Here is a 27222-nt window from a genome sequence, read left to right as displayed (position 1 = left end):
CAGACAGCCACAGTATGTGTCTGCTCTCCTCAGACAGCCACAGTATGTGTCTGCTCTCCTCAGACAGCCACAGTATGTGTCTGCTCTCCTCAGACAGCCACAGTATGTGTCTGCTCTCCTCAGACAGCCACAGTATGTGTCTGCTCTCCTCAGACAGCCACTGTATGTGTCTGCTCTCCTCAGACAGCCACAGTATGTGTCTGCTCTCCTCAGACAGCCACAGTATGTGTCTGCTCTCCTCAGACAGCCACAGTATGTGTCTGCTCTCCTCAGACAGCCACAGTATGTGTCTGCTCTCCTCAGACAGCCACAGTATGTGTCTGCTCTCCTCAGACAGCCACTGTATGTGTCTGCTCTCCTCAGACAGCCACAGCATGTATCTGCTCTCCTCAGACAGCCACTGTATGTGTCTGCTCTCCTCAGACAGCCACTGTATGTGTCTGCTCTCCTCAGACAGCCACAGTATGTGTCTGCTCTCCTCAGACAGCTACAGTATGTGTCTGCTCTCCTCAGACAGCCACAGTATGTGTCTGCTCTCCTCAGACAGCTACAGTATGTGTCTGCTCTCCTCAGACAGCCACATTATGTGTCTGCTCTCCTCAGACAGCTACAGTATGTGTCTGCTCTCCTCAGACAGCCACTGTATGTGTCTGCTCTCCTCAGACAGCTACAGTATGTGTCTGCTCTCCTCAGACAGCCACTGTATGTGTCTGCTCTCCTCAGACAGCTACAGTATGTGTCTGCTCTCCTCAGACAGCCACTGTATGTGTCTGCTCTCCTCAGACAGCTACAGTATGTGTCTGCTCTCCTCAGACAGCTACAGTATGTGTCTGCTCTCCTCAGACAGCTACAGTATGTGTCTGCTCTCCTCAGACAGCTACAGTATGTGTCTGCTCTCCTCAGACAGCTACAGTATGTGTCTGCTCTCCTCAGACAGCTACAGTATGTGTCTGCTCTCCTCAGACAGCTACAGTATGTGTCTGCTCTCCTCAGACAGCTACAGTATGTGTCTGCTCTCCTCAGACAGCTACAGTATGTCTGCTCTCCTCAGACAGCTACAGTATGTATCTGCTCTCCTCAGACAGCTACATTATGTGTCTGCTCTCCTCAGACAGCCACAGCATGTGTCTGCTCTCCTCAGACAGCCACAGTATGTGTCTGCTCTCCTCAGACAGCCACAGCATGTGTCTGCTCTCCTCAGACAGCCACAGTATGTGTCTGCTCTCCTCAGACAGCTACAGCATGTATCTGCTCTCCTCAGACAGCCACAGTATGTATCTGCTCTCCTCAGACAGCTACAGCATGTATCTGCTCTCCTCAGACAGCTACAGTATGTATCTGCTCTCCTCAGACAGCTACAGTATGTATCTGCTCTCCTCAGACAGCTACAGTACAGTATGTGTCTGCTCTCCTCAGACAGCTACAGTATGTATCTGCTCTCCTCAGACAGCTACAGTATGTATCTGCTCTCCTCAGACAGCCACAGCATGTATCTGCTCTCCTCAGACAGCCACAGCATGTATCTGCTCTCCTCAGACAGCCACAGCATGTATCTGCTCTCCTCAGACAGCTACAGTATGTGTCTGCTCTCCTCAGACAGCTACAGTATGTATCTGCTCTCCTCAGACAGCCACAGCATGTGTCTGCTCTCCTTAGACAGCTACAGTATGTGTCTGCTCTCCTCAGGAACAAAGGTAAGTAGCCCCTTACAGTCCATGTATTTATACCCCTCTGCTCCAAAAGCCCATCGAACTGCAGCCAATCAGCTGCTGTCACTACCCTGCCTTGCGCTCTTCAGGTGAAGGTAATTAGCCATACTACATCAATAAACCACAGGCTGGAAAACCCCAGTCTTGGGGAGAGGACCCTGGGAGGTCAAGATGTCCTCCCAGTGACCCCTCTGGCCTATCATTTAAGCTGCATCCATTTCCTTGCTTATTTGTCCCATTAGGAAACCACTCCATTTCTCACAATGTACTATATATGGCCATACATACATGCATACAGATGTAGCACGACTCACGGTCTCCAGAGTCGCGGCTGAAACGAAGTGGCTGCCATGGCATCGCTGCAGGCGGTGTCAATGCTTCCGGACCCCCCGCAGCGGTAACCCTCGGGCGCAGGGCAGCCATGGTTGTGGTCATGCAGCTTGCCCTGGTGCCGCTGACCAGGGGTGCTCAACGCCTGTCCTCAAGACCCCAACAGGCCAGGTTTTTAGGATATCCCTGCTTCAGCACAGGTCGCTCAATCAGAAGCTCAGTGGGAGACTGACATATACAGCTTCCTGTGCTGAAGCAGGGATATCCTAAAAACCTGGCCTGTTAGGGGGGTGAGAGGACTGGAGTTGAGCACCCCTGCCATAGACAACAAGTGCATGTACATCTGTATGCGTTATTAGAAAATTACAAGTGTCCAAGCAAAGTAACTAATGTGCCTATGTAAAACTATGTATCCTAATGAGACAGGTGGAGTAACATCGCTCCAAGTACTGAGTATTTATAACCCTGGTAACAACCCCCACCTTTTCTGTACAGGCTTTTATTATCTCTAACGGCTTGTCCTTTTTATTTTCCTTTCTCCCTACTTGAAAGTAAGAAAAGGAGATCCTGAAAGGCAGGTATTTTGTTTACTGAGATGAAACATATTTAAAGACAGGCATGAAATACCAGCCCGCGTAAAGCCTGCTAATGGCTGGTTTATCTTGTGTGTAGGTTAGTGTATAAGTATAATACATTGTCCGAGCATGTTTCCATGATGTGCTCTTACAGCTGTGAGCTGCGCATGCTCTTTAAATATACCGCTGGCAAAATTATCATGTCATATAATGCAATAACGTTATGCTTATTGCTGTTTTAAATGCAAATGAGCACCTGCATTCTGCCTCTCACTATAAAGGTATCAGCCCAATTACAGATCATTTAGATACAGCAGTTTGTGAATATTGCAGGGTATCTCTTACTTTCACTTACAATGTATCTCCTGAGCAGACATTTTATATCATGGCATATGGCGCCAATATGGCCACATGATTCTCTGACAGAAAATGGAGGTGCTGGGTGGCACATCATGCAGGATAGACGATGGTGCTGCTAATACTGAAGAAGGATATACATTACAGGACATGTTTGCTGGGAATGCAAATGCTACAAGAATGTGGTATTCGATCTCCCATTGTGTTGTTCTTATTCCTGGCTTCTCTTTGACCCTTCTCTCGTCCTCCCTTCTTGTCCTTGTTTTTCTTTGTCTTGCTCACTTTTCCCCTCTCTGTCTTACTACTGTATGTCTCATTTACTTGCTATTTTTCTCTTTTTAACCTACAGTCTCAGTTTTTCTCCACTTGTCTTGGTACCTCTGCCTGCCTCACTCATTTTTGTCAGACTTTCTGGTATTTATAGCACTCACACAAAGAAATAGATGGCTCCGTATATATCCATGAATATACACCATGTATATACACCATAATAGTATTAGAACACTACTATTCCAGCTCCTTCAGGGAGAAGAAGTGCTACATTATGGATAATTGACAAACTATAAATTAAACAAGAATAGTGTTCACAGTTCAAGTTATCTGTATCATGGATGTACTCCAGGGAGAAAATATATATATAAAATGTAACTTGTAATATTATTTGATAAGATTACTATCTAGAATACCAAGAATAAATTGCATAAAATATTCTGAATGAGTTTTGGGTAGGGAGGAGTACATTGAACTAATACATAGTGTAATGTCAGTGGTAATAATTGCAGTCTTGGTTTGTTGTAGAAAGTGAGCGATCCAGTCAGGAATACACCATGTAAATAAAAAACATATAAAACAATGATTGTGCAGTATTGTGATTATATATAGACTTGATGTGAATCTTGGCTCTGGGGGAGAACCTACTTACAGCAACAATAAAGGAAATTCGCTTTTGTCTGACTCAGTCAGATAGGAAGGGAGTGTTGAAATTTCTTTTAGATGTACTTTATCCCCACTCGGTCATCACACAGGTAGTCTAATCCAGAGATGATGATACTCGAGTCCCAATATGGTATATGTGGACAGAAAGCAGAAACAGCCCGATGGTGCAGGTTGCAAAAAACAGGGTTTATATACGGTAGGAGTTTAAGACATGTACTCACACTTTGTACAATAGAACCATGCACATAAAGGTATCTTTAGCGCTCGATATTCGCGCCCACTGTAGTGTTGTCTCCCCGTCCTCCTCTATCTCCAGTCGTGCCGCCGGCAATAGCGTCTGACGTCACTTCCCTCTCGCGTCTATCCGCATCCAGTGGAGGTAGACTGTGACGCGCTGGGAGAGGATCCGCGGGAGAATTCAAACGTCTGGAGTCTTCTCTTCAAAGCAGCTGCAGCTTGATGAGTTGGCTCTACGCGTTTCGCTGTGGCATACAGCTTCGTCAGGAGCGTCATGACGTATTGTGTGGGCGTCATATATTTATACGATATTAACTAATTGGCTTCTCATTGTCAATCTCATTGAGCTCGTTAGTACATAATTTAACCCACAGGTTTGCCTTTACATAGGCACAAAAAGTCTCTGTGGTCCAAAACATAAACTCACTATCATGCTATAATTTATAGTTCAAATACACATGGTACAATCTTTAATAACATTCATAATAAAAAATTCTTATACATATAGTTGGGATAATTATTTAAAGGTTCTGAATTGCTTAAAATATATATATATATATATATATATATATATATATATATATATATATATATATATTTCATATATCATAAAATATCATAATTATTTAAAAGTTACACTTAAAACATCGTGGGTCGGGAGAGAGAAAAGACACAGAAAACATATATTAGTATATAGGACTGTATCTTCTATAAATAGTTTATAGAAAATTCATAGAATAATATACAATACAACCATATTTCATTCTACTAGAGGTAGATTTAAAGATAAAGGGGAATAGAGCCCAGATAGGGGGTGTTGAGTTCTGTTTGATAAGCAATCAATCAAGGAGAGATTCAGCAATATATTACTTTAGAGCTCAGATCTTAAATATAGAATTAGATATTCGTATTTGGATTTTCATACAAAAATGTTTTATAGAAAAATATGTTTTTATTTAATATACAATAATATAAAGTGAGTTCAAAAATATTATTATGTTAAAAAATAAGGTTTCCTTATCCTATGGCGGCGCTACATTGATGACATTATCCTTATTTGGCAGGGAGACAAAGGAGGTTTAGAGCAATTTATTTTAGATCTGAATAATAATAATTTTAATCTAAAATTTACACATACTATAAGTGAAACTTTTATTGAATATCTAGATTTGAACATATACATAGAAGAAGGTACCATAAAAACAAAAACACACTTTAAAAACGTTGATTGCAACAATTTTATTTTAAGATCAAGTTGCCATCACCATCAATGGATGGACGGAGTCCCCTATAGCCAATACAGGAGACTTCGTAGAAACTGTACCGAAGACAATATTTTTAACGACCAGTGTAAAATTTTGGAAAAAAGATTTGTGGAGAAACACTATAGCCGGGAAATCTTAGATACGGCATTAACAAAGGCGAAGAATTTAGATAGAAAGGAAACTTTAGAGCCGCATAAGAAGACAAAATCTCCCACTTTGAATAATCCATATGACACAGCATTTCTGACAACTTTCAATAAAGAAGCCAAAAATATAGGAAAGATTTTGCGCAAACACTGGCATGTTCTGAAATCAGATACCATAATAAGGGAAATTTTACCGGATAATCTGAAAATAATTTTTAAAAAGGCACAGAATATTAAACATAAAATAGAATAAAAACAGAATAAAAACATAATTGCACCAAGCGCTTTAAGAAGCGCAAGAGAGACCAACCAAGGGTGGCTTAAAAATCTGACAGGATTTTATGGCTGTGCATCATGTAAGGCCTGTCAGCACAAATTGAAAGAAAAAACTAGCTTTATATGCCATAGAAATAAAGAGTCTTTCAAAATTAAGCAATACATAAATTGTCACACCGATTTTGTAATTTATATCCTCCAGTGCCCCTGCGGGCTACAGTATGTAGGTAAGACATCAAGGCCTATCCGTACCCGCATTATCGAACATCTAAGCAATATTAGAAGGGGTATTTTAACCCATAGCGTCTCAAGACATGACGCCAAATACCATCAATCAAATCCAGTTAGTCTGAGATTTACTGTTATCGAAAATGTTAAACAACACTGGAGGGGCCGTTCTAGAGAGGTGGATTTAAGTAAAAGGGAAATGTACTGGATTCACAAACTTGACACACTAATTCCACACGGTTTGAATTCAGACTTTGAAATCTTACCCTTTTTACATGACTAATACATTGGTAGTTAATTCTATACTGTGTACCCCCTTATTGCACCCAAGCCTCTTTGCTGTGCCTGTTTTGAATACATATGTTTTAAATAATTATAATTTAAATAGGCGATTTTATAAATCAATGTTTTATTATATATATTTTTTAACATGATATATTTTTTTAACATAATAATATTTTTGAACTCACTTTATATTATTGTATATTAAATAAAAACATATTTTTCTATAAAACATTTTTGTATGAAAATCCAAATACGAATATCTAATTCTATATTTAAGATCTGAGCTCTAAAGTAATATATTGCTGAATCTCTCCTTGATTGATTGCTTATCAAACAGAACTCAACACCCCCTATCTGGGCTCTATTCCCCTTTATCTTTAAATCTACCTCTAGTAGAATGAAATATGGTTGTATTGTATATTATTCTATGAATTTTCTATAAACTATTTATAGAAGATACAGTCCTATATACTAATATATGTTTTCTGTGTCTTTTCTCTCTCCCGACCCACGATGTTTTAAGTGTAACTTTTAAATAATTATGATATTTTATGATATATGAAATATATATATATATATATATATATATATATATATTTTAAGCAATTCAGAACCTTTAAATAATTATCCCAACTATATGTATAAGAATTTTTTATTATGAATGTTATTAAAGATTGTACCATGTGTATTTGAACTATAAATTATAGCATGATAGTGAGTTTATGTTTTGGACCACAGAGACTTTTTGTGCCTATGTAAAGGCAAACCTGTGGGTTAAATTATGTACTAACGAGCTCAATGAGATTGACAATGAGAAGCCAATTAGTTAATATCGTATAAATATATGACGCCCACACAATACGTCATGACGCTCCTGACGAAGCTGTATGCCACAGCGAAACGCGTAGAGCCAACTCATCAAGCTGCAGCTGCTTTGAAGAGAAGACTCCAGACGTTTGAATTCTCCCGCGGATCCTCTCCCAGCGCGTCACAGTCTACCTCCACTGGATGCGGATAGACGCGAGAGGGAAGTGACGTCAGACGCTATTGCCGGCGGCACGACTGGAGATAGAGGAGGACGGGGAGACAACACTACAGTGGGCGCGAATATCGAGCGCTAAAGATACCTTTATGTGCATGTTCTATTGTACAAAGTGTGAGTACATGTCTTAAACTCCTACCGTATATAAACCCTGTTTTTTGCAACCTGCACCATCGGGCTGTTTCTGCTTTCTGTCCACATATACCATATTGGGACTCGAGTATCATCATCTCTGGATTATACTACCTGTGTGATGACCGAGTGGGGATAAAGTACATCTAAAAGAAATTTCAACACTCCCTTCCTATCTGACTGAGTCAGACAAAAGCGAATTTCCTTTATTGTTGCTGTAAGTAGGTTCTCCCCCAGAGCCAAGATTCACATCAAGTCTATATATAATCACAATACTGCACAATCATTGTTTTATATGTTTTTTATTTACATGGTGTATTCCTGACTGGATCGCTCACTTTCTACAACAAACCAAGACTGTACTCGTGGAAAATCTTAGCACATTTTCCTGGAAGGTTTGAGAAGTATCCTGTTGGGTAACATCTTTTATTTCACTTTTCTTAGCACTGATTATTTAAAAGGAAATTGTGGCGCCTAGGCAAGTCATTTAAGTGTATAGTGGTAATAATTGCATCACCAAAGCCAATGCATGACCCAAATTTAGTATATAGTATCAAATATACTGCAGTCACTACATTTAAATCATGCTAAGCCTGCTGATAGCCAGCTCAATTATATATTAATAGTGACATTGAACTACAAAAGTCTCAAAATGTAACACCTGAATTTGCAATCAAATGTTGTTATTATTTTTAATTCAAGTATTGGAAAATAGTGGGTGCTCCAGTGACTCCGGATCATCAAGTAGATATTATCAATAATTTTGTATATATGTGACTCATGAGTAAAACTCTAGTATGGAGTGGGTAAAAACAATAAGTGAGTACCCAGTGAGAAATATATATCTCCTCAAGGGAACAATCAAAAATGATGACAATCACCTTGATGAAACCTCATTGGGGATAATCGTAATGACCACTGGAACTAGTAAATGTCCAAAACTCACAACATCTTCAATGGTTATTCCTTGAATGAAATCTTACCCACTCCTTGAGCCTCAATGAATGTGTAACGGCGTGTCCAGCCAAGTAGCAACAAAAAAGAGAAAGCAGCGCACTGGCCAGGGAGTATCTTATAGCCTTTATTTGGTTCTTCCTCTTTCTCTCTCCGCCCGTCCTATTCCCCCTCTATCCCCCCCTCCCCCCTCTTTTCCTTTTCCCCTCCTTGCCTGTTTTCAAATCAGGCAGATCCTATATTTGTAGAAAGAAAAATGGGAGTCCCAAGCTCGCTAGCGGCACCACTTCAAAAGAGTCCAGCAAAAGTACAAGTGTATACGTGTAAATAATATCACTATGTGTACTTCTCAGAGTCTGTCCCATATGTGGAATTTAACCCCTTGTATATCACACAGAAACAACACAGTGGTAGAGTATCCCCAATAGCCTCTATCCTGCGGAATAACTTATATTGTGGAATGAACTCACTGTTTGAGTGTGTAAGGGCTCCTGGACATCAGCGTGATCCAACCGGGGGAAAGGTAGTTTGCAGGTAGAAAGGAGAATTCTGGCGGTGCAACTGCTCCTGAGAAGAAAACTGCAGATCGGGACTTCTTACTGGTCAAAAAGCTTTATTTGGCACATAGCAGCCAGAGAGACACTCTTACGCGTTTCGCGCGTCACTCCGCGCTTTATCAAAGAGATCCTACATTTGTCCCAAAGAATCAAACTTCATGACATTAAAGAACAAAGATTTATTGAATATTATAATTGTATTAACATATTAGACCTAATTTGGATTATATAAACTTGCATTGTCCGGTATCCTGCATTTCATTTCAACATTAGGATGTGTGTCACATTGACAGTAGAAATGTGTTATATATAAAAATAATTCTAGTTTTGTATTAAGATATTATATATGTATGTACATTTTTTTATTCAGTCTCCTATGGTTCAGGTTGTTTGAAAACATCAAGATGTATAAGTGTAACATAGAGAGTGCTGTGCTTGTTTTATCTGCGTGTTTTGTATGTTAGGGCAGGGGAGCGCAAACTTTTTGCACTGCGCACCCCTGCCTGCTCCCCCTCACTTTCGTGCCCCCCTTACCTGGTTTGGCGGCGTCAAATGACGCCACGGGGTCACATGACGTGACCCCATTGCCATGGAGACGGACATGTGACATCACTCTGCATGACACCGCGGCGTCATGTCACAGCAACTTGTCTGAATCCAGGTAAGTGAGTTGCAGAGGTCTCATATGATCCCCCAGCATTTAATTTAAATGCCTCGGGGAAGAGTGCGGGGCCTCTGCAACCGGCGCACCCCCCAAAAAAATCCTGTGCCCCCCCACTTTGCGCACCGCCGTGTTGGGGATTTAATGCCCATTTATGTATACTGTACATAATAATTTAGCAATCAGTCTTTTACTGTTGTAAGGACGGTGGACTAGTTTCATCCCTTTAGCATTTTGCTATTCACCATGGGAGATTGGGGCATGCACAGTAGTATTCCTCTTTGAGAGTACTTATGCCATCAGAACTGCAGCGCTGGGGAGGTGAGCATGGCTGACTGTCGCCGATCCAATATTGTTAAATAAATCATGGCACGGTGTAATATGTCATGTGCTGTTGTTCATCTGTGGTTGTAGTTACCTAATTTTAAGACCTGCTGATTGTTATTATGTCCTGGTGTGTAAAACCATAGAATTCAAAGAGGGTGTACTTTCTTTTTCACATGACTGTATACTGAAATAGCTGGCCACTTATCTGCCTCAGTGAACACCTGGCAAGCAGTTGACCACTGTTACAGGGCATTGCTGTTCCCTGTCACTCAGTTGTGTGCTCTTGCAGTGACAATACTTGCAGAGTGGCAATGATAGCTCGAATTAATCAGACCACTGAAGCAACCAATGTGCAAGCATAAACCCTGTACTCATTTAACATTTACCCTAATACACTGGTAATTAACTACTGCCTCATACACTTCTTCTCTCTGCTAGGCTGTCATAAACATCTGCAAGCTAATCCTCACAAGAACCTGATCGCATCTCTTAAAATGACATCACATTGTGCCCGTATGCCCGACTCGCGTTTCACTCACGATAGAGCTTCATCTGGGGCATTTAAACTTATGTTTTATTTTGTCATTTTCTCGCTGCATCCATGATATGGATATATGGACTGTGTCCACTTTTCTTGTTTGATTTACTGTAGCAAGGCAAATACCAGAGGTAAAGCATCCAAGATTAAAAATAGTAGAATTGAAAAAAAAAAAAAATACTTTTACATGTCTGATTGTTTTAATGCATCAATGACATGGTGTAGTTTTATCCTACGTGCTTAGCACATCACTGGCAATACTTCAATGGGGTCCCAGATGAGAGTGCACCTTTTAAGTGCTTTGCAAGGTTGCACTAAACTTTTAGTACTTAGCGGGACAATGTGTTACAAAATTGCCAGAAAAGATTTACTGTCAACATACAAAACACTTTCCAGAGCCAAGATCGGTAAATTTGTTTCTGACTGCAACTAGGTTGTTCTGGGACATTCTTACATCCCTTTGTGTTAGCTTTTAACCGGCCCTGTCATCCCTGCCGCTGTTATACCAGTGTGGCCGAATTTTAATGATTAGAATCCATGTAGATGAAGAGCTATAGTAGGTTTTGAAAACTGCTTCCTGGACCATTTTAGGTAGAGTCTCCAGGACAATTTAGGTGTAACTGTTAACGCTTGATGTGTTTCAGAAGGGAACATTGTTATGGCGCTTGTAATGGGCACAAGATACTTTGCCCTTGATTTACTAAAAGTCGGGATTGCTGCCTTAAAAAATTGGGATCACAGCAATATTTTTTTTTGGAATTACATTGTCCAGCACTTTCCAAGAATTATATATGCATGAGGGTTAAGATATTCATATCTCATTTGCATACACCTAACAAAGAGGTAACTCTGCGTTAATTAATAGCAATGGTGCAAATAAGAGTTAACTCTGAAATCTGCGTTATTCAACGCTAGCAATGTGTTTGTGTGTGGTGTGTTTGTGTGTGTGTGTGCATGTGAATGTATATGTATGTATTTGGGTGGAGGGGGTTGGCCATATCACACTTTTCTACTTTAGGGTTATGTAGGCCTTTTAACAAAACCTTATGGCAAAAAATGATTTAACCCCTTCGATGCCTGAGGCTACCTGTGCATTGCAATAGAATGCCTCCAGACACCCAAGGTGCTGACATACAACATAACCATCCTACAACTTAAATCCACACATTTAATAATACATAGACCTGCGTTAATATGTAACTATGCCTTAACTTTTCCCACCTAACACATAAATCCTTCATCTCGCCGCAGACACCCAAAAATGGCACAGAAAAGATTACGGCATAGCTGTACCCTGGCACAGGTATTTTTCAGCGCAACTTGCATTTAAATAAAGACTGTGCACTTTTATTTAAAACCTTTAGTAGACTAACGCCAGCTGGGGACTGGTGATAAATATCGCTTGATATGATTTGCATACATTTGCGGCGCTGTCATTAAAAGTATTACTCTTGCATACATACTGTACAGTGATTGGATAATGCATACTCATTTGCATGCTAATTAGCGATCTTGTTAAATTTAGCCCACACTTAACGCTTTGATAAAATGAGTCATTGCTACGTTATGTAACCATTAAACCTTTTGTAACTACAGCGGTAAAAACAATTAACTTTTTTTTACCATTAAAACACAGTGATAACAATATCGAAGTTTAGTAAATCTAGGCTCTTGATCTAAATCACAAACCAACAATTAGCTGCAGGTATATTGCAGTTGAAATTAACTCTTCTTTTGGCCAAGCTAATGTTGAAAACTATTTGAGCCGAGTGAAAAGGTCAATCGTTAACAGGGCAAGAAAAACATTGCACAACATGAACATATTACTCGGAGAGCATTAGTTATCCCAAATGTTACAATATTGCGGTGATTTTTTGCATAACTTTGTGAAAGATTTTCATTAGTTGGATAAAAGAACCCAAGAAACAAAAGTTGCTTGGCCTTGTAAATGGACAAGTAGCATTCAAGTAAACTCCTGTAAAGGGCATTCCATTAACTATAACAGGCGTTAGTCATAATAAGATACTGTACAAGTGAGGCATTAGCATTACATTGCATAGCCACTCAAGTCAGTTAAGGTTGACGTAGGGACTTAACATTACATTAGTTACGTCATGGCCATACATATCCTCTCCTCTCCCTTTCTCTCCACTTCAATAAAAACCCTGTTTCGGTGTCTGAATAGGAGAAACGCTAGGACGCAATTAACACCACGTCATTGGATATAATTAGCTTTAAGGAAACCATGTTAACTCAGGGAACATAATGTTCGTTCCTGTTTTAGGTAACTTCCAGTTATAAGCTCTGTGGATCCAGAACTAAGAGGGTTAACCGATTGATAAACGAATAAACTAATAGATGTTTATGTTTGTCGGTATTAGGAGGTCAATTTAGTGGATCTGATCAAGTCAGGGAGGAATTCAGGAGGGTCTAACCAGTGACATCACTAGGTGTTCCTGTTAATATTGGAGGTGTTCTGATCAAATCAAGTTTAAATGTTTAGACAAGGTTAGTAAACAAAATAAATGTTTACAAAAATTTTTTGCTCATCACTAACATATATAATCTCAAACTTCCAACCGTGTTTATATATTTTGATACACAATACTGTTCTGCTCATCATTCCAAAATGATCTCCATTATCTAAACATGCCGTTTTTTTTGCCCAATAGCAATTTGGAAAAAGGCTCATGGAAGACTATGTAATCCTCAAATACAATCAAGGAATTCTGGTTGATATACTTCAACCAAATCTTTACAAAGACAAAATCTCTGGTTAAGGGGGCGCCTTTTCAAATACAGAAATATGATGAAAGTGGAGGTAATCCAAGGTTTCATTGAATGTATGAAAAAAGGCAGACTGAAGTGGTCAACAGTACCTCTTGTGCCTTCAGCATTTATGGTTCTGTGACTTGTGCTTAGAAGGACTAGACAGCAGTAAAAGATTAGTTAAGGCAGCAATCTTGCCTACTAATGTCTCACTTTTTTTTTTTAACAAAATTCACACCGGCGGATCCTCCGTAATTGAACTGCCCTATGTTTTAGCTCCAGGGACCTCCAGCAATACTCTCCAGTTTTGCTGCTGGTGTTTTCTCTGCTTTTAGAGAAATTAACAAGGTTGGCAAAATTGCCCAGGGCATACGTGAAAACGAGAGGTAACGCTCAATGTATTACTTCCTGGTAAAACATTTTATAAATAAATCGTGCAGGTCTCGCAGGCCAATAGAAAGCTGCAATGTCATCGGGGGGGTTGACGTTCAGATGACCACAGCGATTCTCTTTAAATGTCCAGGAAGGAAACGGGCAACGAAACCGGTCAGTAAATCTGGGAACCAGCGGTCCAGTTCCAAAGGACTCCCGGTTCTAATTCCATTATAACATCTATACAGATGCAGCCATGTTATTGGCCCCATTGGTGCAGAATAGCCCAAGAAGTAATACAGTAAATATTGCTTGCCTTTAGGAGATAATGCACGCTTTAATGGATCTCACTGTAAAAACGTGGTATTGTTAACGCATTGAATCACATTAATGGGAGTAATAACGTTACCTACATTTGTAGGTAAAATGGGCGGGATTGCTGCACTAAATGTTAATTGCAATGAACCCGGGAAATACGGTGTAAACAGTTTTTACAATCCTCCAGTTATATTTTTAAAGACATGAAAAGCTTCATTTCTAAAATAAAAAAATAATTTTTTTTTAAAAAAAATACCCTTTATTTTCTTATTTTCAGTTTAATACAAATAAGTCCCTCATTGTTTATTATTATTATTGTGATTTTTGAAACACAGTACCACTGCTTTATTGTTTTTTTAGCATTCTGCTGAGTGAAATTGAGTATATATTCAAGTTCACACTATCTTCATCATCAACGGAACATCAAGTGTAGGGTAACATAGCTGTCGCTCTGCCTGTGTTCTGTTTTCCTTAAGAACATAACATACTGCACCTTCCTACCCTCTCTCCATCAGGTTTTGTATAATGTTCTGCACAGTGCTGTTTGGATGCTTTCTTTGTATACAATTTGTGATATTTGTATCTTGCAGAACAGAAAAAGGATGTTGTGGTAATCTACAGTGTACTTCAGCTTCCTGTTGGAACAGCTCAAATAAGTTTGGTTGCGTCCATTATACAGTATTACTTTTATAAGTAGTTACTGTTTTGCACATGCTGTACTTCTCCATGCATGTGAATAGACTGATGCATGTGTACACGTCTGCATGTACACGCGTGTATAGAACTTTTGTTCTTCGATGTGGGAAGTTTTACATACATGCCTTTTGATTTATATATATAAATATATATTGCATCTTTTTTTTCTATATTCATGGCAGTGGGCACTGCATGCATTCTGCTATCTTTTATCTACCACGGTGGTTTGGACCTTTGGGTTTGAGGAGTTGGTGTGTGTCATCCCGTTATAGGGTGTATTTACGTAATGACACTTTGGATCCTGACGTGAAGATGCTCCCCAAATTCTGGGGATGTATTTTGTATATAAGTCTACCTCTGATAACTGCATTTGATTATTATCTGGTCCTGATGAAGGTCTCTGCATCGACCGAAACGTCAACTTTGAATAAACGTACGTTTTGGGATACATGTGTGGTCTGCTTTGCTATCTATTGACCATTTTTTGTTATGTACCAGGCTGCATATACAAGCTTAGCACACTCTTTATACCCCTCTACTGTATTTAGTGTTTTTAATTGTTTTTTAAATTATATATTTGATATTGTGCAGAAATGTCTATAATTAATTACTTGCTCATACCATTTGTAGTCTGTAGTCACCGATGGAGAAAGAGCACTTAAAAAAGTATTGACCCAATGCTTCAACGCAGACTACAAGTTTAGTTGTTCTCAACGGATAAACTGTTTAGACCCAACTGTCAAACGTTATTGCCGAAGAATTACAGAGGGACAAGACCTCTTTAGAGAAAAATAAAAGTTATACTGTATTTTAGCTAAACAATGGCTGTAATGTGAATGGTTAGGGTACTTCAAGAAGCAAACTACACTGCTTTATCATTTTGTAGGACAACCTCTGTCCGACCAACAAGAGCCCCCTGGCTAGGGAGATATTCATGTCGAACACAGCAGCAGTTTTGGGCAGAGACAAGAATCTGCTATAGAGCCAATGAGTAACTGTGACATTGTTGTTCCTGATTGGTGAAGAGCTGGGAAGACGCACAGAGCCAATGTTAGAAAAAGGCAAATAACCTATTATTTTATCACTAAGGAATCTTTCTAGAATTATGCAAATTTTAGATGTAGGAGAGCCACAGGGAAGAGGGTGTCCAATGGAGAGAATTGCTGCTTTAAGGAATATTCACCTTTACATTACATACCTTGTTTTTCTTAAACAATAGTACGTAACAAAATAACACAGTATCCCTGGGGCAAACTAAAATAAAAGAGCCCAAATGTACAGGGACAAAAGCACAACACAAGCAATGGCATTTAGTTTTATTTCTGTTTAATAAAAATATAATCTGAATAATTCTAAATGTGATCATTTAACAATCAAATAATCCTACATTGTCCCTTAACATTCATGTTAGCTGTGACGTCTTTGTAACAATGTAGTTCTTAACCGTGTGGTCCCCATGTACCCAGTTAGCTTACCTCACACGAGAAGCGTTTATTGTTTATTTTAACCACTCAGAAGTTGAGGTTTTTTTCATCGCCACAATTCTTAATCTTTTCATATAGTATGTAGGCGTCACTGAAACAGATTCTTAAATGTGATCATAAATTAATATGAAATGGATTATATCAATTTGCTTTTTGAATAATGACAGTCATTATTTCCACATGTAGAATGTTAATATTTATTGAATGATAATAATACTAATAACATGTATGGTTGTTTACAATTATATGAAAATTCCCAATAAAAATATCATCTGAATCCATTTAAAAACATTTGTATAGATTACATGCAACACCAAGGTAAGGACGCCATGTTGAAGTAACCATACGTTCAAGGTATATATGGCTAGATTCTCCTAGCTCCCTTAGACTACAGATGTAGTGTTATCTCTTGCTTCCGGAGTTGCAGCTGGCCGTGTAGCCACATGAAGCGGTGGCATGGTCCGGTTAAGGAAAAGAAAAGCAACTGCGGTGAGTTTCCACTGCTGTGGTTACTCTCCAAATATGCGATGCCTCCGGGAACTGTGAATCCTGCTACATCTTTCTCTAACGTGCCGCTGACCTAAGTGAATGCTTGTTAATCGTGGCACAGCATTCACTGAAGCAAATAATGGGACGTTACCTAGGATTTACTCCTGTAAAAGGCATGACGTTATGTGAAACAGCCTCAATGATATTCACCCCATATTAACTCGGCTCTGTTAAGGGTAGCGCCAGGAAATAATACAGCGTCATATCTAACTCTGGCGTTACTCCCATCTAGACCCTGAAACAGGGCTTTTGCTGGAGAAGAGAGAGAGAGAGATAAAGAATCTTTTTGGAGGTATATAAGTCAATGGACACCCTTATAAATTGCTCTCGGTTTATCTCTCCCCAGCAAAATCCCTATTTCAGGGTTTGGTTGGGAATGTGAAAACATATATAACATCATGTTATTTGCAGATAACGCTGCGTTACCCTGAAAAAATATGATGTTAACCCTATGCTATGTTGAACCTAATTAAGGCGGTTATTTTTGCATATGCTTACCTTAGTGAATATGGCGTTAAATCAGGGGAAATAATGTCCGCTCCTAATTCACACAACGCCGCTTTATTTGCCATGATTTAAAACAGCTTAGTGAACTTGGCCCACGCAGCGTGTTTTTTAGACACAGTAAATACAGGTCTCTTTTCTACGCATAATTCATGTGATCCATGCTACAGTATAAACCTGTCTCTCAAAACTGGACCGTACGCAAGGCGCACTGCCGATTGCTCTGCCTCCGAGGGAGGAGTAAGAGCGCTCTGTCTGTTCTCTGCCGGTGCAAGCCTCATGCGTATAAATACGCACAAGGATCATTTATCGTGTCCGAGGCATTTTATAGGCATCTACGACACCTATGTATGCGTCAACGCCACCTCTGCCAACATCCATCTCAAATCCTGTGTACATTATTTGTCAGGAATAAAGAGATCACCAACTCGTCAATTATTTCATGACCATGTTAGAGGTGTGTGTCAAGCAACTAAAATGTAGGTATTAAATCCTTCAAAGTAAAACTAAAGTAATTACAAACATACCAATCAGTCTGCCTATCCTATCAATGCACGTCTCCCATGTATATATTTGCCTGCAGTTTCTTTGAAGGGTAAGAAGCCACTGGCAACAGAGAAAGAAAGTGGCAGCTGTTTTTTAAACTTTCAGAAGGGTCCTGTGTTCTTGGCAGTGCTACATAACCTAGGTCCACATGCAGAGGGTGTAAGGACACCTGGGGACACATTTTGCTCTCCAATATTACCAGGAATTTTAAGTAACATACTGTGCATTCTCTAATGGTAATGTTTGGTGAAAGCAGTGCCAGTTTAGTCATCGTCTGATACATTACCTGTGTAGGAAAGAAAAACAACTGCTTTAGAGTTGAGCAGTCTAACATGTAACAGTTGCCTACGAGTACAGTAGAAGGGATTTATTTATAAACCCACATTTTTCACGTTTAAAATAATCATTGATTTTGGCACTATTTGTGCAAAAGTAAAGTAAAACATTGAGAGAATCCACCAGTGTCCTAATGGTATATCCAGGGCCATATTTTCGATTTTATGAAGCGTATGACTTAGGTTTGTTTATGGAGCGAAGGCTGAATTCTTCTGCTTTACTGTAATATATGTTACTAAGTGGGAATTCCTTAAAACCTTTTCTCTGCAAGAGAGCCTGCAAAACATGGGTAGTGGGACATTTGGCAGCAAAGAGGTTACAATACTAATTCCCTTCTTAGACTCTCCCTTACTATGGCATGGTTTTGAAGCACAGGGTCTCCTAACTGTGGCATTCCTATAACCTGGACCAATTTGGTTCTGGAGAATTCTCCCTCTTTCATAGTGGCTACTGGGAAGCTTCCTACCGCTTAACCAAACAGGAAGTGACCTCATATGTCACAATTGGTGTTTGGCTCTTTAGTAGACTATCTGCCTCTAGTTTAAGCTGGTAAACCAATGCTGGAACACTGAAGGTGAATGTCTCCTGTGCCAGAGGGTTGTCTGTGGTTCAGGGAACATCATTAGGGTAGCCCAAGGGTTAATGTGGCAATTCATGTTCTGGGTGTCCCCTTCGAAATTGACATGTAGTAATATAAAATACTTCAACAAATAACATTTACTGTGTAGACCCATTAAATCTTACTGCCTCCTTCTAATAATTATAGGCACTGATAGCCTAACATCCCCCAAAGAGCTAAAGACAGAAACCTCAACAGTGAAGTGGCCATTACTCAGGCTACATACGTATGTTTGTTGTGTGTCTATTCCCTGATAATGTAATAAGGCAGGCATGGGGGTCACTGATGCATCTTCTTAGTAAATCAGCAAGCAAGTGTGAAACAAAATGTTCTAGAAAAAAGTAATTCCATCACACAGTCAAACACAGAAACACATACAGTAGTATCTTTACTAGGTGCTGTATGTCCATATTAAGAAATGGTAAAACAATATATGAAATGGCAGGTGCCAAACATAAAGCACCGAGAAGTCAGCTTCTAAGGACCAACGTCAGTGAGATTTGGTGGCTCAGGACAAACAAAAATGTAAATTGTAATGGAAAAGTACAGCCAGTTGTCAATGAGAATCTACTGAAGTCCATGAGACTGCTGAAATATTATCAATATAATAACAATAATAATTATTAATAATAGCATGTTCTTGTATAGCGCTGCTAGTTTTACGTAGCGCTTTACAGAGACATTTTTGCAGACACAGTCCCTGCCCCATGGAGCTTACAATCTATGTTTTTGGTGCCTGAGGCACAGGGAGATAAAGTGACTTGCCCAAGGTCACAAGGAGCCGACACCGGGAATTGAACCAGATTCCCCTGCTTCAAACTCAGTGCCAGAATCAAACTCACTGACTTATATAGTGAGTCTGACCTCAATCAGTGAGAGTGGACCAGTATGGAAATGCTGCTTTGATATATGGATATATTAATATATCTTTAAAAGACACAAGCACTTTACGTAACCTAAACTGCAAGTTGTGACAGCACAATACACACACACACACACACACATACAAAATATGTTCAAGGTAACAGGAACAAGCTTTTATGTTTCTGCTTTACATGTCTGAGGACACTGGCCCTGACTAAAGGACATGGAGATAAGGACAGTTTTGCTTGTTACTAATACATGGCAGATACAAGAGTTCTTCTAAGGTTCTGAAGAAGTGACAGCATTCTGTACATTCTTTGTAGTTCAGAAAGTTCGCTGGAGAACAGCAGCAGCGATGTTACATGTGCTGGGCTCCTAAACAAGCATATCTCTATGCTCTCGCATTCCAGCATTAGTAATGACTTCTTTTGGATAGAAACATTCCCTTTCGACATGGAGGAACACACTGGCGTGCTCCGGGTTTCCGTTAACCCCTTTGGTGACAAAAGGTAAAGCAATATAATCACCTCCACTATGCTGCTGTCCCCTTCAGCGCTGAATGGGTTAAGAAGTATGACTGTACTGTACATGCTGGAAGGACAGAGTCGTTTTGTAGACTCCGATGGCCTCTAGCCAATATTTACAACCCCCTGGGTGGGAAAAGCAGGGCGAAAGGCTAGGCATAGCTGCTTTAAAAAAAAGTCTTTGCTGTTGCCGCTATGACCTTCTGTCTCTGATTTATTTATTGATTTTTGTCTGCTGGCCTTTCTTGTTAACTCCTTGGTTACTACCTGCACAAAAATTATATTTTCAACAGTGTTTACCATGCTGCCAGAAGCCTGGTCCGCCGCCCAGCGAAACCACACATCTGGCATTTGCGACCATTTGATTGCATGAGTCGACCTATCCCAGGTGAGCAGGATCATCCCCATGAAAATGGGTATTTTCACGAGAACGTATCTAATGCATAAATGCCAGGGCCCAGGACATACAGTACCAGGTACATACATCTATAGGGCATGGAAAATGGGAACAAATCCACCCATCATTTTTTTTTACCAACAGCTACAGTCCCACTGACTCAGTACTGCTCAGGCAACATAAAAAGAACAGACATAATCTATGCATAAAGTATGAAGCCATCATCATCCTTTATTTGGTAAATAAAAGCACGCCTCCACTTAAAGGGGCACCACAATACTTTACAGTCAATTTAAGAACTAACTAAAGTTATATACAGTTATTTAACTTTTGCAAATCACTACCCAGAATTATTGTCCGTACAGTAACTGCTGTACAACATGTGACAATGGGGTGAATGAATCAGGAAAGTGGTATAATACAGTATCTGAAATATGGATAATTAAACTGTGTTTTTAATGTGTTTTTGCAGGAGACAACACTTTTTTACTCTTGGTTTAATTCTGGTTGTCAGAATATCCGAAAAGCTGTTGTTGTCTAGGTCATTTTGACCGTTGGTTTGTAATTATATGTGAAACACAATAAGACAGTGGCCTTGTTTATTTAATGATCTCATATTTTTTCATTTTTTGTGTGTTCATTTGTGGTGTTGTTGATTTTTGGATTGTATATAATTGGTTTATCTCTGATTTATCCTTTGTACTCTTAGTTAAAAACAAATATCATAATCAATTAACACACATCATCATTGACATCATATGTGCTGGCTTTTTAATATTAGTGTATATAAAGATGGGATTGTTAATCGGCTGTTCTTTGAAGGCACCTGAGGAAGAGGAATAAAACTGCAACTTTGTGCAATTGTTTATTTCTGTGCGTATCCATAATGATGTCATTGTGGTACTTTTTACTACTTTTCATATGAAACAAAGATAACGAATCGTGTCGGCTGTTACATTGTTGTATGTATTTTTTTTCAGGATTCCCATTTGTTAACATATTCTGAACAAGGCTTTATTCTTTTCACATTGGAAATAGTCATGCAAAGTGACCGTGTTAGTTTACAGCTTAGCCTCTACAGATTGCTGAAACATTCACACATTTTCTAAAATTTTTACATTTTCGGACAATAGAACATGGTGAAAAAGTTCCAAAGATGAAACATTGACAAATAACATCAATCCTGAATATCTTACTTAGGCTTAGGGCCCCACTGACGGAAACTTACATGACTATTTGTTTTGTAAAAGCTGGTGAACCATTTAATAGTTTTCCACATACAGTATATGCATAAAAAATGTATTTTGTGACCCAGCAGATTGCTGAAACGTAACGAATATGCAGACTTTTTTTCACAAAGCAAATCAGGACAGGTTTCACCACATCTCTGAGAATTGCTAGGTGTTCTACTCATTTGCTGAGCAATCAGTCGGCATGCTCTCAGTCAGTGGACAGGCCCTCAGGGAGAGATGAGGAGAGCAGTTGGCGCTGAAACTAATATGTGGGACAGACAAACTAAGAAAAGGTGAAAGTGCAGAACTAAATCAGGGGACAAAGACAGACCTGAAAAGGGAATAAGGGAATTGCGTTTTGCAATAAAGAATCCGTTTTTTTCCCCTTTCACATTTCATTCCGCGACTTGTGAACACGCCAAACCGTGCGATGGCAATGACAACTTTGGAGCTGCTAGAATAGGCCGCCATAGAAAGAGAGAAGATCAATCAAAGAGAGAAAATACTAAAGATGAGAAAAAAAATACATGGGAGGGAAAGTTAAGGGACACAAAGTGAGTAGAGAAAAAGACATGAAGGGGAAAGGGTGAGAAAGATGTGAATGGGAAGGAATGGAGAGAAGGATGCTGGTGTGGTGAGAATCATGGGGTTAAGGAAATGGCGTGCCAGGGAAAATAAGAGAGAAAGCGAGACACAAGAGGATTTAAGGAAGAAAATGGCATGAATGGGAAAAGAAGAGAAACAGACACGTCGGTGTAAGAGGAAGATGAAGATTAAGATGAAAGCAAGGAGAGACATGAGAGGGAAAGGTGGACATGCTGGGGGAGAGGAGAGAGAAAGACATGCTGGGGGAGAGACATGAAGGTTGAAGAGGAAAGGGAGGGAGATGAGGAGGGGGGATGATGGTGGAGGGGAGAGAGGGATGAGGGGGGGGGGGTGATAGATGAGGCTGGTGAAAGAGGGACGATGGTGGGGGGGAGAGAAAGATGAGGGGGAGAAAGATGATGGTGGAGGGGAGAGAGGGGTAATGGTGGAGGGGAGAGAGGGATGATGGTGGGGGAGAGAGAGATGAGGGGGGGGGGGAGAGGGATGATGATCGTGGGGGAGCGGGGAGAGAGGGATGATGATTATCTATGTCCTAGCCAAATCTCTGGCTTTGTGTTCAGTGAAGTTGTAAACATTTTTATAGAGGCCTGACTTGTCTATGTACATCTTACCCATTATAAAAACACACAGGTACAGTAAGACAGCTGTATCACCTGTTATGCAAATCTGATCAATGTTATCTACCGGTTCCAATTTCGCTGGGCACTTAATGAATAGTGTTTACATTTATAACTTAGCAAAAAACAAGTACTTATTAGCATCAGATTGATATATTGTACTGAAAAAATCTGAAGACTTAAGTAAAAAAGCTTTTGGCTCTATATTTATTGAATATAATAATTTTTAGAAAATCAAGTTGACACAAGTAGGTATTACATTTGCATTAAAATCACAAATGTATATAAGTATATCATACTTAATAACTTAAGTTTTAGGCCTATATGTTTAAGAGTACGTTATCTTGTGTATGTTTTTTCCCTCGTTATTTATTTTAATGTAGCATCCGGCCAGCATTTATTTATAATATTTTGAAATTACATAATTAAAATATCTTGTCATAAGGGTTCAAAAAACAGTGCTTTTTTAGGCATTAAAAGGTTTACCTTTTTCTTTTACATCAAGAACAACTAGACTATTGTGGGCTGAAATCTGGATAACTACACAATTTTACTCTGTCAATTAAAATGTGTAATTCCTGAAGAAACGTTTCCACACGAGTGCAATTATGTCTCACCCTAACAAATTGTCCATGAGGAATAGATTTTGTAACAAGATGAGGATGACATTAAATAGCTCCAGCTGTAATCTTCCCCAAAATACTCACTTTACTCTCTTTGATACAGTGGAGAAACTCACAAAGCTATATCCAAATAACAAAAACTACTGGAGAATCTTGCATACATTCATTATACATTTGTAAACTACTGTATGCCAAACGCTCCGATTCCTTACTACAAAATAAGGACATTGTCTAGGGATCTCTTAAGATAATATCATTATGTATCCATCAAGTTTGCTTCAGAAAAAGTACAGAAAAAGTACATTTCATGAGGTTTCAAACAAGACCTCAATATTTAGTAATGGTCGAAGCAAAATTATAGCCGAAAGCTGCATGCCTTTTCCCAAAACATACCTAAACGTTGCCAAATATTGACTTCACACATATTATCGGCCACCAGATGCACTACAGCTAACTTCTGGGAAATGAAGATCCTTCACCAAAGATTAAAAATTAAAAGATGTTAATCTTGTGGAACGTCTCACAAGTTTGTTAAATGGATCTTTAGATACATTTTGTGAGATTTGAATCTTCACAATGTCAGAATTTGATCATATAAATATGTCATTGTATTTTATCTGAAATGTAAATTTATGATCAAATAGAAATGTATATGAATTATACCATGACCCCCTTATCTTCCCTTTCCTCATTCCATACTATTCCTTATTTTTGTGTATCCTTCCCCATTCACTTTATAGTTTCTGAAAAGGTTCAAAATAAACAGTTAAAAAAACAAAACAAAACAAAAAAACAACAATTGTGAAAGTGTTCACCTCCATTACAAAATGATGTTGGCTTATAAGGGAACCACCCCAAATAAATGGAATCCGCTCCAGGAATGTCAACATACTGTGTGAACTATTTAATAATCACCCTGTTATCCCCAGCTATATGAGGAGTTGCAGACGTAAAAGTAATAATAAGGATTACAGAGCATAAAATTAAAGATACGAGTACTTTACTGTACACAGACTAGGTTAAAACATAATTTTTTAATTAAAAAAATAATAAACAAAAATAAAGTAAACGTACAAAATAAAACGTGTAAAAATGGGGGTAACTACAATATTAACTTTTATTTTTTAGAGACCAGAGTCAGGAGACCTAAAGTAACGATGAAATGAAAGTGAACTAGAAATCGCACATAATGTAAATGTTGATGGGATACAAAGCATACACTTTTCATAGTATTGGCTGTGATCTTCCCAGTAAAGGGGATAGACGTGTTACAAATACAATATAGTATAAAATATCCACCACTCATAGATATTGACAAAAAAAATCCCCGGTAGGAGATCTACATAAAAAATAGGTAGATACATATTTATTATAATCAAATCACTTAGCTTGTACATGCGGTAAGTGTTGCAGAATGTTCCAATTGTAAGGCTGAGCCTTTAGTGCCTGCGACGGCGACCGAAAACAAAACAATTGACTCCGTCGCCAGTGCTTATAGTAAGCGCGACGTCTCGTCTGGAAAATTGGTAGCCGGGTCTATTTGATCTTTTAGAGACAGTCGCCACATGTGACTGTCTCTAAACCAATCAAATTGTGCGGCCCGCCCCCTTTAGTGCTGTCACTGGCGACCGTCGCTAAAAAACAAATTACAACTATCGCGGGTGGCGACGCCGATGTCATCGGTCGCGTCGCCGTCACTATAAGCGCGGCCTAAGTATGAATTTCCTTCCAACCATTATATGAGACCACCAACCTACTGTCTGCACAGATGGGCATCATGAAACTCACCAGGTCTCATGACGACATCCAATAGCCCTAATGATCCCCCAATTCCTCAATGTGCATTTCTCTCCCAAACATAGCTGCGCTAGGGATAAGGGGTTCCTCCTCCAGACAAGCTCTATATATACCTTCTGGTTTCTACAGAGACCTTCATGGAAAGATTTCTTAGCTTCTTGTTGAGTTTGTCACTTGGTTAACTAAGGTTGCGTGACCTCCTGGTTGCAATTACCGGTTTCAGACCTAAATCTCATCTTAGATCATAATTTTCCAGAAGAATATACAGATGTAGGAAGATTTATTGTCCCCCGCACCACGGACAAAGAAGCAGAAGTCAGCGGTGGCTGGGACAGTGCCTGCCACGATCGAGCTGCGGGGGTTCTTGCTTTCGAATGGGACACCCGCATTGTTACTGTTTCAGTGCACTGAAGACACCAAACTTTGCTACTGCTGTACAAATGTATGTCAAAAATATGTTTAATCTCCTTTAATTTTCTATTAAATGTACCACACATGAAATTATTTTAGAATCTGTTTAGTGACTTGTCTTTCAGGAGAAAGCGTCTCTCCATACTCGGTGTTCTTTAGAAGGCCATCTTTAATACTCTGGAGCTATACCCTGTTTTGGAATCTCTTCTTTAGATTCTTATGTCACGGGAGACCAGGACCTTTAACACCTTTTAACCGGGATCATTCAAAAGGCAAAACAAGATAGTGGAATAAAATGAGGTTTATTCGGGTAAACCTGTGTACACACAATGAAATACAAAATACAGACAAACACACACTTACTGGGGTGAAAACTAGGCTCAAATAGGTGCAGGGCGCCTGCTTCAGAAGGCTTACCCTGACCGGAAATCCTTCCTGGCTTCCTGGTCCTCTTTTCGGCTAGAAACCCTAGCCGCGACCACTACATTCTATAATGAGAGCTTGGACCTGGGCAGGTTTTCCTAGCTTCAGAAATGAAGCCGGCTGCTCTGCTATTCGTAACAGAGCAACTTTGAAAAGCCCACTCTTGCATCACCGACTCAAGCCACAAGATGGTCTGATTCTCTGTCTCGGCCAACTCTGTACATACCCTCCGCTGTTCTATCTTCAGCATGGAAGTAGGAGGAAAGACCAATCAGAGCGTGGGAATTCCCTCCCAGTAGCCAATAGAAACGGGGGCTCGTCTCATGGCTGACGTCAGAGGAGGAGGTGTGCCAAGCCAGCTCCAAAAGCCGGGTGAATATGAATTAGCCAATGGGAAATGCATCTACGAACTGCATCTTCCCCCAGCTAACTCATTGCCACCCGCTGGGCAGGCTCCACCAGGTCTGGCAGTCTCAAAAGGTGTCCTTGCAGGGTGCCTTTGTACTCCGGACCTTGTAAATCACCCTTCCCCTCTCACCAAATGGTTTTGTCACCTCTGGACATCCTCGCTCCTTTGAACTCTGATGTCTATCCAGACATCCCGGCGCCTATGTGGATGCACGGGCTGGCTGTATAGACATTTATATAAAATCCACCAAACACAATAAAACATAGTTTAATAAAGAATATGTCTTGGGAACCCTTGTACCTATGAGGGAAATGGATCTGGGATATATGGTCTCGAAAACCAGGAAGCTGGGGGACACTGTGCAGCCCTAGTGTAATTTATCCCGCATACCCACAAATCATGTCTGCGAGCCAAGGAGAATTACGGGACTACCGGTAACTTTGTCCCCAGAACTCCTGCAAAAAAAAACTGCCTTTCTACCCTAATATCCCACCTAAAACTTACACTTAGGAAGTCTTATATTTCTGGGACAAGGGGAACACGTAAAACAGAAAAGCAGGGCATGCTTTGA

At 39.7% G+C, this 27222-nt stretch overlaps 1 protein-coding gene and 1 long non-coding RNA gene across 4 annotated transcripts in view; one reads left to right on the top strand and one right to left on the bottom strand.

The window, feature by feature from the left end:
* CDK6 (cyclin dependent kinase 6) overlaps positions 1-27222 on the bottom strand; it is a 285631-nt gene that overhangs the window by 80287 nt on the left and 178122 nt on the right. The window lies entirely within an intron of this gene.
* LOC142488756 (uncharacterized) lies at positions 19817-25892 on the top strand. The gene is made up of 3 exons (XR_012799637.1): positions 19817-20121; positions 20430-20524; positions 25650-25892. It is a non-coding gene; the product is annotated as an uncharacterized LOC142488756 (long non-coding RNA).

Source organism: Ascaphus truei, chromosome 2 (assembly GCF_040206685.1).
Source record: "Ascaphus truei isolate aAscTru1 chromosome 2, aAscTru1.hap1, whole genome shotgun sequence".
In the NCBI taxonomy this organism is placed as follows: Eukaryota; Metazoa; Chordata; class Amphibia; order Anura; family Ascaphidae; genus Ascaphus; species Ascaphus truei.
The sequence above is the reverse complement of the archived record's forward strand: the minus strand, read 5'-3'. Positions and strand labels throughout refer to the sequence as shown.